The following is a 13,780-nucleotide window of genomic DNA, read 5'->3' as shown; positions in this document are numbered from 1 at the left end:
AATCCAACGAGACTATTCTTAAAGTCGTAGCTCTTTTACTAACCGAGATACAAACTTTTGGTTTCCATTTATGTGCACCAAAAACCAAAAGTTTGGAAGTCTATATCTCGGCTTCTATGAGTACTAGCTTTAAAAATCCAACGGTTTTGTCTTAGTTTCGACGTTCTGAATTCAACGAGACTATTCTCAAAGTCGTAGCTCTTTTACTAACCGAGATACAAACTTTTGGTTTCCATATATGTGCACCAAAAACCAAAAGTTTGGAAGTCTATATCTCGGCTTCTATAAGTACTAGCTTTAAAAATCCAACGGTTTTGTCTTAGTTTCGACGTTCTGAATCCAACGAGACTATTCCCAAAGTCGTAGCTTTTTTACTAACCGAGATACAAATTTTTGGTTTCCATTTATGTGCACCAAAATCCAAAAGTTTGGAAGTCTATATCTCGGCTTCTATAAGTACTAGCTTTAAAAATTCAACGGTTTTATTTTAGTTTCGACGTTCTAAATCCAACGAGACTATTCTTAAAGTCGTAGCTCTTTTACTAACCGAGATACAAACTTTTGGTTTCCATATATGTGCACCAAAAACCAAAAGTTTGGAAGTCTATATCTCGGCTTCTATAAGTACTAGCTTTAAAAATCCAACGGTTTTGTCTTAGTTTCGACGTTCTGAATCCAACGAGACTATTCCCAAAGTCGTAGCTTTTTTACTAACCGAGATACAAATTTTTGGTTTCCATTTATGTGCACCAAAATCCAAAAGTTTGGAAGTCTATATCTCGGCTTCTATAAGTACTAGCTTTAAAAATTCAACGGTTTTATTTTAGTTTCGACGTTCTAAATCCAACGAGACTATTCTTAAAGTCGTAGCTCTTTTACTAACCGAGATACAAACTTTTGGTTTCCATATATGTGCACCAAAAACCAAAAGTTTGGAAGTCTATATCTCGGCTTCTATGAGTACTAGCTTTAAAAATCCAACGGTTTTGTCTTAGTTTCGACGTTCTGAATCCAACGAGACTATTCCCAAAGTCGTAGCTTTTTTACTAACCGAGATACAAATTTTTGGTTTCCATTTATGTGCACCAAAAACCAAAAGTTTGGAAGTCTATATCTCGGCTTCTATAAGTACTAGCTTTAAAAATCCAACGGTTTTGTCTTAGTTTCGACGTTGTGAATCCAACGAGACTATTCATAAAGTCGTAGCTCTTTTACTAACCGAGATACAAACTTTTGGTTTCCATATATGTGCACCAAAAACCAAAAGTTTGGAAGTCTATATCTCGGCTTCTATAAGTACTAGCTTTAAAAATCCAACGGTTTTGTCTTAGTTTCGACGTTCTGAATCGAACGAGACTATTCCCAAAGTCGTAGCTCTTTTACTAACCGAGATACAAACTTTTGGTTTCCATATATGTGCACCAAAAACCCAAAGGTTGGAAGTCTGTATCTCGGCTTCTATAAGTACTAGCTTTAAAAATCCAACGATTTTGTCTTAGTTTCGACGTTCTGAATCCATTGAGACTATTCCCAAAGTCGTAGCTCTTTTACTAACCGAGATACAAACTTTTGGTTTCCATATATGTGCACCAAAAACCAAAAGTTTGGAAGTCTATATCTCGGCTTCTATAAGTACTAGCTTTAAAAATCCAACGGTTTTGTCTTAGTTTTGACGTTCTGAATCCAACGAGACTATTCCCAAAGTCGTAGCTCTTTTACTAACCGAGATACAAACTTTTGGTTTCCATATATGTGCACCAAAAACCAAAAGTTTGGAAGTCTATATCTCGGCTTCTATAAGTACTAGCTTTAAAAATCCAACGGTTTTGTCTTAGTTTCGACGTTCTGAATCCAACGAGACTATTCCCAAAGTCGTAGCTTTTTTACTAACCGAGATACAAATTTTTGGTTTCCATTTATGTGCACCAAAATCCAAAAGTTTGGAAGTCTATATCTCGGCTTCTATAAGTACTAGCTTTAAAAATTCAACGGTTTTGTCTTAGTTTCGACGTTCTGAATCGAACGAGACTATTCCCAAAGTCGTAGCTCTTTTACTAACCGAGATACAAACTTTTGGTTTCCATATATGTGCACCAAAAACCCAAAGGTTGGAAGTCTATATCTCGGCTTCTATAAGTACTAGCTTTAAAAATCCAACGGTTTTGTCTTAGTTTCGACGTTCTGAATCCAACGAGACTATTCATAAAGTCGTAGCTCTTTTACTAACCGAGATACAAATTTTTGGTTTCCATTTATGTGCACCAAAATCCAAAAGTTTGGAAGTCTATATCTCGGCTTCTATAAGTACTAGCTTTAAAAATTCAACGGTTTTATTTTAGTTTCGACGTTCTAAATCCAACGAGACTATTCTTAAAGTCGTAGCTCTTTTACTAACCGAGATACAAACTTTTGGTTTCCATATATGTGCACCAAAAACCAAAAGTTTGGAAGTCTATATCTCGGCTTCTATAAGTACTAGCTTTAAAAATCCAACGGTTTTGTCTTAGTTTCGACGTTCTGAATCCAACGAGACTATTCCCAAAGTCGTAGCTTTTTTACTAACCGAGATACAAATTTTTGGTTTCCATTTATGTGCACCAAAATCCAAAAGGTTGGAAGTCTATATCTCGGCTTCTATAAGTACTAGCTTTAAAAATTCAACGGTTTTGTCTTAGTTTCGACGTTCTGAATCGAACGAGACTATTCCCAAAGTCGTAGCTCTTTTACTAACCGAGATACAAACTTTTGGTTTCCATATATGTGCACCAAAAACCCAAAGGTTGGAAGTCTGTATCTCGGCTTCTATAAGTACTAGCTTTAAAAATCCAACGATTTTGTCTTAGTTTCGACGTTCTGAATCCATTGAGACTATTCCCAAAGTCGTAGCTCTTTTACTAACCGAGATACAAACTTTTGGTTTCCATATATGTGCACCAAAAACCAAAAGTTTGGAAGTCTATATCTCGGCTTCTATAAGTACTAGCTTTAAAAATCCAACGGTTTTGTCTTAGTTTCGACGTTCTGAATCCAACGAGACTATTCCCAAAGTCGTAGCTCTTTTACTAACCGAGATACAAACTTTTGGTTTCCATATATGTGCACCAAAAACCAAAAGTTTGGAAGTCTATATCTCGGCTTCTATAAGTACTAGCTTTAAAAATCCAACGGTTTTGTCTTAGTTTCGACGTTCTGAATCCAACGAGACTATTCTCAAAGTCGTAGCTTTTTTACTAACCGAGATACAAATTTTTGGTTTCCGTTTATGTGCACCAAAATCCAAAAGTTTGGAAGTCTATATCTCGGCTTCTATAAGTACTAGCTTTAAAAATTCAACGGTTTTGTCTTAGTTTCGACGTTCTGAATCGAACGAGACTATTCCCAAAGTCGTAGCTCTTTTACTAACCGAGATACAAACTTTTGGTTTCCATATATGTGCACCAAAAACCCAAAGGTTGGAAGTCTGTATCTCGGCTTCTATAAGTACTAGCTTTAAAAATCCAACGGTTTTATTTTAGTTTCGACGTTCTTAATCTAACGAGACTATTCCCAAAGTCGTAGCTCTTTTACTAACCGAGATACAAACTTTTGGTTTCCATATATGTGCACCAAAAACCAAAAGTTTGGAAGTCTATATCTCGGCTTCTATGAGTACTAGATTTAAAAATCCAACGGTTTTGTCTTAGTTTCGACGTTCTGAATCCAACGAGACTATTCCCAAAGTCGTAGCTCTTTTACTAACCGAGATACAAACTTTTGGTTTCCATATATGTGCACCAAAAACCAAAAGTTTGGAATTCTATATCTCGGCTTCTATAAGTACTAGCTTTAAAAATTTAACGGTTTTGTCTTAGTTTCGACGTTCTGAATCCATTGAGACTATTCTTAAAGTCGTAGCTCTTTTACTAACCGAGATACAAACTTTTGGTTTCCATATATGTGCACCAAAAACCAAAAGTTTGGAAGTCTATATCTCGGCTTCTATAAGTACTAGCTTTAAAAATCCAACGGTTTTGTCTTAGTTTCGACGTTCTGAATCCAACGAGACTATTCCCAAAGTCGTAGCTTTTTTACTAACCGAGATACAAATTTTTGGTTTCCATTTATGTGCACCAAAATCCAAAAGGTTGGAAGTCTATATCTCGGCTTCTATAAGTACTAGCTTTAAAAATTCAACGGTTTTGTCTTAGTTTCGACGTTCTGAATCGAACGAGACTATTCCCAAAGTCGTAGCTCTTTTACTAACCGAGATACAAACTTTTGGTTTCCATATATGTGCACCAAAAACCCAAAGGTTGGAAGTCTGTATCTCGGCTTCTATAAGTACTAGCTTTAAAAATCCAACGATTTTGTCTTAGTTTCGACGTTCTGAATCCATTGAGACTATTCCCAAAGTCGTAGCTCTTTTACTAACCGAGATACAAACTTTTGGTTTCCATATATGTGCACCAAAAACCAAAAGTTTGGAAGTCTATATCTCGGCTTCTATAAGTACTAGCTTTAAAAATCCAACGGTTTTGTCTTAGTTTCGACGTTCTGAATCCAACGAGACTATTCCCAAAGTCGTAGCTCTTTTAGTAACCGAGATACAAACTTTTGGTTTCCATATATGTGCACCAAAAACCAAAAGTTTGGAAGTCTATATCTCGGCTTCTATAAGTACTAGCTTTAAAAATCCAACGGTTTTGTCTTAGTTTCGACGTTCTGAATCCAACGAGACTATTCCCAAAGTCGTAGCTTTTTTACTAACCGAGATACAAATTTTTGGTTTCCATTTATGTGCACCAAAATCCAAAAGTTTGGAAGTCTATATCTCGGCTTCTATAAGTACTAGCTTTAAAAATTCAACGGTTTTGTCTTAGTTTCGACGTTCTGAATCGAACGAGACTATTCCCAAAGTCGTAGCTCTTTTACTAACCGAGATACAAACTTTTGGTTTCCATATATGTGCACCAAAAACCCAAAGGTTGGAAGTCTATATCTCGGCTTCTATAAGTACTAGCTTTAAAAATCCAACGGTTTTGTCTTAGTTTCGACGTTCTGAATCCAACGAGACTATTCATAAAGTCGTAGCTCTTTTACTAACCGAGATACAAACTTTTGGTTTCCATATATGTGCACCAAAAACCAAAAGTTTGGAAGTCTATATCTCGGCTTCTATAAGTACTAGCTTTAAAAATCCAACGGTTTTGTCTTAGTTTCGACGTTCTGAATCCAACGAGACTATTCATAAAGTCGTAGCTCTTTTACTAACCGAGATACAAACTTTTGGTTTCCATATATGTGCACCAAAAACCAAAAGTTTGGAAGTCTATATCTCGGCTTCTATAAGTACTAGCTTTAAAAATCCAACGGTTTTGTCTTAGTTTCGACGTTCTGAATCCAACGAGACTATTCCCAAAGTCGTAGCTTTTTTACTAACCGAGATACAAATTTTTGGTTTCCATTTATGTGCACCAAAATCCAAAAGGTTGGAAGTCTATATCTCGGCTTCTATAAGTACTAGCTTTAAAAATTCAACGGTTTTGTCTTAGTTTCGACGTTCTGAATCGAACGAGACTATTCCCAAAGTCGTAGCTCTTTTACTAACCGAGATACAAACTTTTGGTTTCCATATATGTGCACCAAAAACCCAAAGGTTGGAAGTCTGTATCTCGGCTTCTATAAGTACTAGCTTTAAAAATCCAACGATTTTGTCTTAGTTTCGACGTTCTGAATCCATTGAGACTATTCCCAAAGTCGTAGCTCTTTTACTAACCGAGATACAAACTTTTGGTTTCCATATATGTGCACCAAAAACCAAAAGTTTGGAAGTCTATATCTCGGCTTCTATAAGTACTAGCTTTAAAAATTCAACGGTTTTGTCTTAGTTTCGACGTTCTGAATCCAACGAGACTATTCCCAAAGTCGTAGCTCTTTTACTAACCGAGATACAAACTTTTGGTTTCCATATATGTGCACCAAAAACCAAAAGTTTGGAAGTCTATATCTCGGCTTCTATAAGTACTAGCTTTAAAAATCCAACGGTTTTGTCTTAGTTTCGACGTTCTGAATCCAACGAGACTATTCTCAAAGTCGTAGCTTTTTTACTAACCGAGATACAAATTTTTGGTTTCCGTTTATGTGCACCAAAATCCAAAAGTTTGGAAGTCTATATCTCGGCTTCTATAAGTACTAGCTTTAAAAATTCAACGGTCTTGTCTTAGTTTCGACGTTCTGAATCGAACGAGACTATTCCCAAAGTCGTAGCTCTTTTACTAATTGAGATACAAACTTTTGGTTTCCATATATGTGCACCAAAAACCCAAAGGTTGGAAGTCTGTATCTCGGCTTCTATAAGTACTAGCTTTAAAAATCCAACGGTTTTATTTTAGTTTCGACGTTCTAAATCTAACGAGACTATTCCCAAAGTCGTAGCTCTTTTACTAACCGAGATACAAACTTTTGGTTTCCATATATGTGCACCAAAAACCAAAAGTTTGGAAGTCTATATCTCGGCTTCTATGAGTACTAGATTTAAAAATCCAACGGTTTTGTCTTAGTTTCGACGTTCTGAATCCAACGAGACTATTCCCAAAGTCGTAGCTCTTTTACTAACCGAGATACAAACTTTTGGTTTCCATATATGTGCACCAAAAACCAAAAGTTTGGAAGTCTATATCTCGGCTTCTATAAGTACTAGCTTTAAAAATTTAACGGTTTTGTCTTAGTTTCGACGTTCTGAATCCATTGAGACTATTCCCAAAGTCGTAGCTCTTTTACTAACCGAGATACAAACTTTTGGTTTCCATATATGTGCACCAAAAACCAAAAGTTTGGAAGTCTATATCTCGGCTTCTATAAGTACTAGCTTTAAAAATCCAACGGTTTTGTCTTAGTTTCGACGTTCTGAATCCAACGAGACTATTCCCAAAGTCGTAGCTTTTTTACTAACCAAGATACAAATTTTTGGTTTCCATTTATGTGCACCAAAATCCAAAAGTTTGGAAGTCTATATCTCGGCTTCTATAAGTACTAGCTTTAAAAATTCAACGGTTTTGTCTTAGTTTCGACGTTTTGAATCGAACGAGACTTTTCCCAAAGTTGTAGCTCTTTTACTAACCGAGATACAAACTTTTGGTTTCCATATATGTGCACCAAAAACCCAAAGGTTGGAAGTCTGTATCTCGGCTTCTATAAGTACTAGCTTTAAAAATCCAACGGTTTTATTTTAGTTTCAACGTTCTAAATCCAACGAGACTATTCTTAAAGTCGTAGCTCTTTTACTAACCGAGATACAAACTTTTGGTTTCCATTTATGTGCACCAAAAACCAAAAGTTTGGAAGTCTATATCTCGGCTTCTATGAGTACTAGCTTTAAAAATCCAACGGTTTTGTCTTAGTTTCGACGTTCTGAATTCAACGAGACTATTCTCAAAGTCGTAGCTCTTTTACTAACCGAGATACAAACTTTTGGTTTCCATATATGTGCACCAAAAACCAAAAGTTTGGAAGTCTATATCTCGGCTTCTATAAGTACTAGCTTTAAAAATCCAACGGTTTTGTCTTAGTTTCGACGTTCTGAATCCAACGAGACTATTCCCAAAGTCGTAGCTTTTTTACTAACCGAGATACAAATTTTTGGTTTCCATTTATGTGCACCAAAATCCAAAAGTTTGGAAGTCTATATCTCGGCTTCTATAAGTACTAGCTTTAAAAATTCAACGGTTTTATTTTAGTTTCGACGTTCTAAATCCAACGAGACTATTCTTAAAGTCGTAGCTCTTTTACTAACCGAGATACAAACTTTTGGTTTCCATATATGTGCACCAAAAACCAAAAGTTTGGAAGTCTATATCTCGGCTTCTATGAGTACTAGCTTTAAAAATCCAACGGTTTTGTCTTAGTTTCGACGTTCTGAATCCAACGAGACTATTCCCAAAGTCGTAGCTCTTTTACTAACCGAGATACAAACTTTTGGTTTCCATATATGTGCACCAAAAACCAAAAGTTTGGAAGTCTATATCTCGGCTTCTATAAGTACTAGCTTTAAAAATCCAACGGTTTTGTCTTAGTTTCGACGTTCTGAATCCAACGAGACTATTCCCAAAGTCGTAGCTTTTTTACTAACCGAGATACAAATTTTTGGTTTCCATTTATGTGCACCAAAATCCAAAAGTTTGGAAGTCTATATCTCGGCTTCTATAAGTACTAGCTTTAAAAATTCAACGGTTTTGTCTTAGTTTCGACGTTCTGAATCGAACGAGACTATTCCCAAAGTCGTAGCTCTTTTACTAATCGAGATACAAACTTTTGGTTTCCATATATGTGCACCAAAAACCAAAAGTTTGGAAGTCTATATCTCGGCTTCTATAAGTACTAGCTTTAAAAATCTAACGGTTTTGTCTTAGTTTCGACGTTCTGAATCCAACGAGACTATTCCCAAAGTCGTAGCTTTTTTACTAACCGAGATACAAACTTTTGGTTTCCATATATGTGCACCAAAAACCCAAAGGGTGGAAGTCTGTATCTCGGCTTCTATAAGTACTAGCTTTAAAAATCCAACGGCTTTGTCTTAGTTTCGACGTTCTGAATCCAACGAGACTATTCTCAAAGTCGTAGCTCTTTTACTAACCGAGATACAAACTTTTGGTTTCCATATATGTGCACCAAAAACCCAAAGGTTGGAAGTCTGTATCTCGGCTTCTATAAGTACTAGCTTTAAAAATCCAACGGTTTTATCTTAGTTTTGACGTTCTGAATCCAACGAGACTATTCCCAAAGTCGTAGCTCTTTTACTAACCGAGATACAAACTTTTGGTTTCCATATATGTGCACCAAAAACCCAACGGTTGGAAGTCTATATCTCGGCTTCTATAAGTACTAGCTTTAAAAATCCAACGGTTTTGTCTTAGTTTCGACGTTTTGAATCCAACGAGACTATTCCCAAAGTCGTAGCTCTTTTACTAACCGAGATACAAACTTTTGGTTTCCATATATGTGCACCAAAAACCCAAAGGTTGGAAGTCTGTATCTCGGCTTCTATAAGTACTAGCTTTAAAAATCCAACGGTTTTGTCTTAGTTTCGACGTTCTGAATCCAACGAGACTATTCCCAAAGTCGTAGCTTTTTTACTAACCGAGATACAAATTTTTGGTTTCCATTTATGTGCACCAAAAACCAAAAGTTTGGAAGTCTATATCTCGGCTTCTATAAGTACTAGCTTTAAAAATCCAACGGTTTTGTCTTAGTTTCGACGTTTTGAATCCAACGAGACTATTCCCAAAGTCGTAGCTCTTTTACTAACCGAGATACAAACTTTTGGTTTCCATATATGTGCACCAAAAACCCAAAGGTTGGAAGTCTGTATCTCGGCTTCTATAAGTACTAGCTTTAAAAATCCAACGGTTTTGTCTTAGTTTCGACGTTCTGAATCCAACGAGACTATTCCCAAAGTCGTAGCTTTTTTACTAACCGAGATACAAACTTTTGGTTTCCATATATGTGCACCAAAAACCCAAAGGTTGGAAGTCTGTATCTCGGCTTCTATAAGTACTAGCTTTAAAAATCCAACGGTTTTATTTTAGTTTCGACGTTCTTAATCTAACGAGACTATTCCCAAAGTCGTAGCTCTTTTACTAACCGAGATACAAACTTTTGGTTTCCATATATGTGCACCAAAAACCAAAAGTTTGGAAGTCTATATCTCGGCTTCTATGAGTACTAGATTTAAAAATCCAACGGTTTTGTCTTAGTTTCGACGTTCTGAATCCAACGAGACTATTCCCAAAGTCGTAGCTCTTTTACTAACCGAGATACAAACTTTTGGTTTCCATATATGTGCACCAAAAACCAAAAGTTTGGAATTCTATATCTCGGCTTCTATAAGTACTAGCTTTAAAAATTTAACGGTTTTGTCTTAGTTTCGACGTTCTGAATCCATTGAGACTATTCTTAAAGTCGTAGCTCTTTTACTAACCGAGATACAAACTTTTGGTTTCCATATATGTGCACCAAAAACCAAAAGTTTGGAAGTCTATATCTCGGCTTCTATAAGTACTAGCTTTAAAAATCCAACGGTTTTGTCTTAGTTTCGACGTTCTGAATCCAACGAGACTATTCCCAAAGTCGTAGCTTTTTTACTAACCGAGATACAAATTTTTGGTTTCCATTTATGTGCACCAAAATCCAAAAGGTTGGAAGTCTATATCTCGGCTTCTATAAGTACTAGCTTTAAAAATTCAACGGTTTTGTCTTAGTTTCGACGTTCTGAATCGAACGAGACTATTCCCAAAGTCGTAGCTCTTTTACTAACCGAGATACAAACTTTTGGTTTCCATATATGTGCACCAAAAACCCAAAGGTTGGAAGTCTGTATCTCGGCTTCTATAAGTACTAGCTTTAAAAATCCAACGATTTTGTCTTAGTTTCGACGTTCTGAATCCATTGAGACTATTCCCAAAGTCGTAGCTCTTTTACTAACCGAGATACAAACTTTTGGTTTCCATATATGTGCACCAAAAACCAAAAGTTTGGAAGTCTATATCTCGGCTTCTATAAGTACTAGCTTTAAAAATCCAACGGTTTTGTCTTAGTTTCGACGTTCTGAATCCAACGAGACTATTCCCAAAGTCGTAGCTCTTTTAGTAACCGAGATACAAACTTTTGGTTTCCATATATGTGCACCAAAAACCAAAAGTTTGGAAGTCTATATCTCGGCTTCTATAAGTACTAGCTTTAAAAATCCAACGGTTTTGTCTTAGTTTCGACGTTCTGAATCCAACGAGACTATTCCCAAAGTCGTAGCTTTTTTACTAACCGAGATACAAATTTTTGGTTTCCATTTATGTGCACCAAAATCCAAAAGTTTGGAAGTCTATATCTCGGCTTCTATAAGTACTAGCTTTAAAAATTCAACGGTTTTGTCTTAGTTTCGACGTTCTGAATCGAACGAGACTATTCCCAAAGTCGTAGCTCTTTTACTAACCGAGATACAAACTTTTGGTTTCCATATATGTGCACCAAAAACCCAAAGGTTGGAAGTCTATATCTCGGCTTCTATAAGTACTAGCTTTAAAAATCCAACGGTTTTGTCTTAGTTTCGACGTTCTGAATCCAACGAGACTATTCATAAAGTCGTAGCTCTTTTACTAACCGAGATACAAACTTTTGGTTTCCATATATGTGCACCAAAAACCAAAAGTTTGGAAGTCTATATCTCGGCTTCTATAAGTACTAGCTTTAAAAATCCAACGGTTTTGTCTTAGTTTCGACGTTCTGAATCCAACGAGACTATTCATAAAGTCGTAGCTCTTTTACTAACCGAGATACAAACTTTTGGTTTCCATATATGTGCACCAAAAACCAAAAGTTTGGAAGTCTATATCTCGGCTTCTATAAGTACTAGCTTTAAAAATCCAACGGTTTTGTCTTAGTTTCGACGTTCTGAATCCAACGAGACTATTCCCAAAGTCGTAGCTTTTTTACTAACCGAGATACAAATTTTTGGTTTCCATTTATGTGCACCAAAATCCAAAAGGTTGGAAGTCTATATCTCGGCTTCTATAAGTACTAGCTTTAAAAATTCAACGGTTTTGTCTTAGTTTCGACGTTCTGAATCGAACGAGACTATTCCCAAAGTCGTAGCTCTTTTACTAACCGAGATACAAACTTTTGGTTTCCATATATGTGCACCAAAAACCCAAAGGTTGGAAGTCTGTATCTCGGCTTCTATAAGTACTAGCTTTAAAAATCCAACGATTTTGTCTTAGTTTCGACGTTCTGAATCCATTGAGACTATTCCCAAAGTCGTAGCTCTTTTACTAACCGAGATACAAACTTTTGGTTTCCATATATGTGCACCAAAAACCAAAAGTTTGGAAGTCTATATCTCGGCTTCTATAAGTACTAGCTTTAAAAATTCAACGGTTTTGTCTTAGTTTCGACGTTCTGAATCCAACGAGACTATTCCCAAAGTCGTAGCTCTTTTACTAACCGAGATACAAACTTTTGGTTTCCATATATGTGCACCAAAAACCAAAAGTTTGGAAGTCTATATCTCGGCTTCTATAAGTACTAGCTTTAAAAATCCAACGGTTTTGTCTTAGTTTCGACGTTCTGAATCCAACGAGACTATTCTCAAAGTCGTAGCTTTTTTACTAACCGAGATACAAATTTTTGGTTTCCGTTTATGTGCACCAAAATCCAAAAGTTTGGAAGTCTATATCTCGGCTTCTATAAGTACTAGCTTTAAAAATTCAACGGTCTTGTCTTAGTTTCGACGTTCTGAATCGAACGAGACTATTCCCAAAGTCGTAGCTCTTTTACTAATTGAGATACAAACTTTTGGTTTCCATATATGTGCACCAAAAACCCAAAGGTTGGAAGTCTGTATCTCGGCTTCTATAAGTACTAGCTTTAAAAATCCAACGGTTTTATTTTAGTTTCGACGTTCTAAATCTAACGAGACTATTCCCAAAGTCGTAGCTCTTTTACTAACCGAGATACAAACTTTTGGTTTCCATATATGTGCACCAAAAACCAAAAGTTTGGAAGTCTATATCTCGGCTTCTATGAGTACTAGATTTAAAAATCCAACGGTTTTGTCTTAGTTTCGACGTTCTGAATCCAACGAGACTATTCCCAAAGTCGTAGCTCTTTTACTAACCGAGATACAAACTTTTGGTTTCCATATATGTGCACCAAAAACCAAAAGTTTGGAAGTCTATATCTCGGCTTCTATAAGTACTAGCTTTAAAAATTTAACGGTTTTGTCTTAGTTTCGACGTTCTGAATCCATTGAGACTATTCCCAAAGTCGTAGCTCTTTTACTAACCGAGATACAAACTTTTGGTTTCCATATATGTGCACCAAAAACCAAAAGTTTGGAAGTCTATATCTCGGCTTCTATAAGTACTAGCTTTAAAAATCCAACGGTTTTGTCTTAGTTTCGACGTTCTGAATCCAACGAGACTATTCCCAAAGTCGTAGCTTTTTTACTAACCAAGATACAAATTTTTGGTTTCCATTTATGTGCACCAAAATCCAAAAGTTTGGAAGTCTATATCTCGGCTTCTATAAGTACTAGCTTTAAAAATTCAACGGTTTTGTCTTAGTTTCGACGTTTTGAATCGAACGAGACTTTTCCCAAAGTTGTAGCTCTTTTACTAACCGAGATACAAACTTTTGGTTTCCATATATGTGCACCAAAAACCCAAAGGTTGGAAGTCTGTATCTCGGCTTCTATAAGTACTAGCTTTAAAAATCCAACGGTTTTATTTTAGTTTCAACGTTCTAAATCCAACGAGACTATTCTTAAAGTCGTAGCTCTTTTACTAACCGAGATACAAACTTTTGGTTTCCATTTATGTGCACCAAAAACCAAAAGTTTGGAAGTCTATATCTCGGCTTCTATGAGTACTAGCTTTAAAAATCCAACGGTTTTGTCTTAGTTTCGACGTTCTGAATTCAACGAGACTATTCTCAAAGTCGTAGCTCTTTTACTAACCGAGATACAAACTTTTGGTTTCCATATATGTGCACCAAAAACCAAAAGTTTGGAAGTCTATATCTCGGCTTCTATAAGTACTAGCTTTAAAAATCCAACGGTTTTGTCTTAGTTTCGACGTTCTGAATCCAACGAGACTATTCCCAAAGTCGTAGCTTTTTTACTAACCGAGATACAAATTTTTGGTTTCCATTTATGTGCACCAAAATCCAAAAGTTTGGAAGTCTATATCTCGGCTTCTATAAGTACTAGCTTTAAAAATTCAACGGTTTTATTTTAGTTTCGACGTTCTAAATC

Source organism: Anthonomus grandis, unplaced genomic scaffold (assembly GCF_022605725.1).
Source record: "Anthonomus grandis grandis unplaced genomic scaffold, icAntGran1.3 ctg00000311.1, whole genome shotgun sequence".
Lineage (NCBI taxonomy): Eukaryota > Metazoa > Arthropoda > Insecta > Coleoptera > Curculionidae > Anthonomus > Anthonomus grandis.
The sequence above is the reverse complement of the archived record's forward strand: the minus strand, read 5'-3'. Positions refer to the sequence as shown.